This window comes from Acomys russatus, unplaced genomic scaffold (genome assembly GCF_903995435.1).
Source record: "Acomys russatus unplaced genomic scaffold, mAcoRus1.1, whole genome shotgun sequence".
NCBI classification, from domain to species: Eukaryota; Metazoa; Chordata; class Mammalia; order Rodentia; family Muridae; genus Acomys; species Acomys russatus.
Genome location: NW_026131856.1, coordinates 10,330 through 13,772, shown reverse-complemented (window position 1 = coordinate 13,772; position 3,443 = coordinate 10,330).

Here is a 3,443-nt window from a genome sequence, read left to right as displayed (position 1 = left end):
AACATAGCTGAGGCACAGGCAAACCCTTAAAATAACCTTTGTGAATACAATAGGGGACCTTTAAGGAGAAATGAATAAGTCCCTTAAAGAAATCTATGAAAACACAAAGAAGCAGAGAAAAGAAACAACTAAAACAGCATAAACTATGGCACATTTACGCAAAGGAATGTTATTCAGCTGTCAAAACCAAGGAAGTCTTGGCATTTTCAGGCAAATGGATGGAACTAGAAACGATCATTCTGAGTGAGGTAACCCAGGTCCAGAAAGACACGCATGGTATATACTCACTTATAAGTGGGTATTAACCCAACATAGTTGTTCTCTGAGAGACTCCACCCAGTGTGGGATTGGGACAGATGCTGGGACTCAGAGCAGGACTCCTAGCAAAGAAATGAAAGTTGTAAGGAAGAGTTGGGGGATGGAAGGATTAGGGGGATTTAGTCAGGACCCCCACAAGGAGACTATCAAGGCTGGTGGATCTGGACCTAAGGGTCCTGCACTAACCAAGAACATTGCGAGCAGCAAACCTAGACCCCCTGCTAAGATGTAGCAGATGGACAGCCTGTTCTCCACATGCAGAAGGGGAGGGAAGAGCAGGGGGACTGCCTCTGACATGAACTCTGGTGCCTGTGATTTGATTGCTGTCCCTTGGTGGAGAGGCCCTGTGGGAACATGGAGGAAGGAAATGCTATCCAGATGAGACCTGATAGCCTGTGGTCAGATGGTGGGGGAGGAGAACCCCACCTGTCAAAGGTCTAGGGGAGGGCAATAGGGCAGAAGAGGGAGAGAGGGTGGGAAGCGGAAAATAAGAGTGAGGGGATTACAATTGGGATGTAATGTGAATTAATAGTAATAGTAATAATAATGATGATGATGATGATGATGATAAAGGACCTAAACATAAAAATAAAATCAGTAAAGAAAGCATAAACTGAGGGAATTCTAGAAATGAAAATATTATTTTATTATTATAACTTAGAAGGCTGTTTCTTTCTAATAAGAGACAGAAAGTGAGTGGATCTGGAATATAGGGGTGTCTGCAGAGGAACTGGGAGAAGTGATGGGAGGGAAAACTCTAACTAGGGTGCATTATGTGAGAAAAAGTCTATTTTCAATGAAAGGCAAAATAGGTATCAAAAATAACAAAACACAAACAACCACAAAACAACAACAACAACCAAAACCAAAACCAAAACCAAAACAAAAGCAAGTCTACATGCTATAAACTTCCAGAGGTAAAGATTAGAATTCTGATGAAAGACTGTGGATAAATGATCCCAGGAAAGAGAGGATTTCCTAGCATTTTCATTACTTAGAATGACATCACCTCTGGTGGGGATGGTGTAATGAGGCTCCTGTCATTTGATTCTTGTGGTTTCAAGTTATCTTTGTTGGAAAGTTTTCCTGAGTGCTATTACAGGATGGCACAATGACCCTGAATTGAAGCTGGGAAGACCTCTTACTCCCAAACATAAGCCTAACAGGAAAGTTGTTCAGTTTCCTGTGTATGCCTCAGACAGGGATGGCAGGATGTAGCTTTAGGCTTCTTCTACTTCCCACACAGGGAATATGCTTAGTAAGGCACAATTTAGGTTCATAGAACAGTGGGATATCATAGATATATACTTGCAGTCTAAGTAAAAATCAAGATAGACACTCCATGATCATACTATCTCATTGTGCTTATGATATATATTTAAATTACCACAATAATATCAGGCCTGCTATCCCTCACCCAAGCTGTGCCTCAGAGGAAGAGAGTAAATTGTGTGTCCATGAAAAGTGCTGCACGGACTTCAGGGTGCTCAGGCCTACCAGAGGGCAAGAATATCCCACTTTATTTCCTCTCTCTTGCAGAGATATTTCTCAGAGTTTCCCCTACTGCAGACAGGTCTTCTGAGATATTGCCATCACTATTACTTGACTGGCAATGTGATAAAATGTCCTAGACTCAAAATTAGTAAAGAGCAAGGTCCTGCCAGCTAGCATCTTCCACTCACTGCTCATGGAGAGGCCATTTTAAAAGGTGCGTGAAAACCTAATGTAATTCCTGCTTGAAATTTCTGAAGTGAAAGATATTACATAAATACCCTGGTGGAATAAAATATGGATATATAAACCTGGGTGTTGTGGTGCACACCTTTTACCTGAACATCCTGGAAGCAGAGGCAGGTATATTTCTATGTGTTTATGGATATAGCCTGGCCTACAGAATGAGTCCCAGGCTAGCCAAAAGTACATAGCAAAAGCTTGCCTCAAAAAAACAAAACTAAACTAAAAGACCCTATATTAAAAACAAAATCAAAGATCTGGGCATGTGTCCAGCAGAGACAGCTCAGGGTAAAGATTTTTGCTGTAAAGCCCGAAGACGTATGAAGGTTCAATTCCTGATACCCACATGGTATGAGAGAAAGACTCCTCAAAGTTGTTTTCTGATTATATATATATATATATATATATATATATATATATATATATATATATATATATATATATACACACACACACACACACACACACATATATATACATACATATACACACATTATATGTATGTATGTATATGTGTGTGCTATTGTATGTACATACATATGTACACATATGCATACATTAAATAAATGTAAATATATAGGTATCTTCTGGGATAAAGATTTCATATATGAAGTCATAGAATTTTCCAATATCCATACTATGAATTCCCCAGAATTTCAATAAACTGTGATGAAATCAGCATGGATGAAGGCAGGGACAGTGATTTGGCTACTGTCCAAGGTAACATCCAGTTTGTATTTTTCATGTCTCCTTACTGTGAGAAAATACCTGAACAACCAATCATTACTGTGAAAGAATAACTGAGGAGCCCAAAGAGAAAGAACTTTTTGTGACTCACTGCTGGGCTCCAGGTGAGAGAGTGGTATGAAAGAATTGGGGGATAGAAGGACCCAGAGGGCCCAGGAGCCCCGCAAGCAGACCATCAAGGCTGGCGGAACTGGACCTGCACAAACTGCTGTGCCAACCAAGGACAATGCGTGCAGTGAACCTAGACCCCCTGTTCAGATCTAGCCAATGGACAGCTCATTCTCCACAGTTGTGGGGAGAGCGGGGACTGCCTCTGACATGAACTCTGATGCCCCCTATTTGATCACTTCCCCTTGGTGGGAAGGCCCAGTGGCACACAGAGGAAGGGGAAGCAGGCTATCTGGATGAGACCTGATAGGCTGTTGTCATATGGTGGGGGAAGAGGTCCCCTTCTGTCATAGTTCCAGGGGAGGGAAATAGGGCAGATGTGGGAGAGAGGGTGGGAATGGGAAGATACAGGAGAGGGGATAACATTCAGGATATAATCTGAATAAATTATATTAAAAATAAATTATAAATTTTTACAAGACTGCTATTTGGGGGCAGAAACATAAAATTGTTCCCAGAAGAAATACTTAAATAGA